Source organism: Bison bison, unplaced genomic scaffold, assembly GCF_000754665.1.
Source record: "Bison bison bison isolate TAMUID 2011002044 unplaced genomic scaffold, Bison_UMD1.0 scf7180017864464, whole genome shotgun sequence".
NCBI classification, from domain to species: domain Eukaryota; kingdom Metazoa; phylum Chordata; class Mammalia; order Artiodactyla; family Bovidae; genus Bison; species Bison bison.
Genome location: NW_011495025.1, coordinates 5,305,722 through 5,306,070, shown reverse-complemented (window position 1 = coordinate 5,306,070; position 349 = coordinate 5,305,722).

The window sequence follows — 349 nt, the reverse complement described above, 5'->3', positions numbered from 1 at the left end:
GATTGGTCTGGTCGCCGCGAAGTCAGGCAGAGAGCGATGTCCCCGGCCCGTGGACTGGTGTCCCCCGGGCCAAGCGCCCTCTCCCTCGCTGGCTGGCTTCGGTGGTGACATCCTGGTTGCTGGCGACCACGGAGGAATCCGGGCTCCCTCTCCATGAGCAAAGACGTCCCGCGTTTCTGCGGGGAAAGGCCCTCGCTAACACGGCTGCTCTCTGACCTCTTAATTTCAGGAGGTAGGCAATTCAGGTCCCGCTCCTTGACACTGTGTGTGTAATGCCCCAAAGCAGTGTTTGTTGTATTTAGCCATCACATTCATAGGAGGCGTTAATTTTCTCAACACAGTTGCAGGA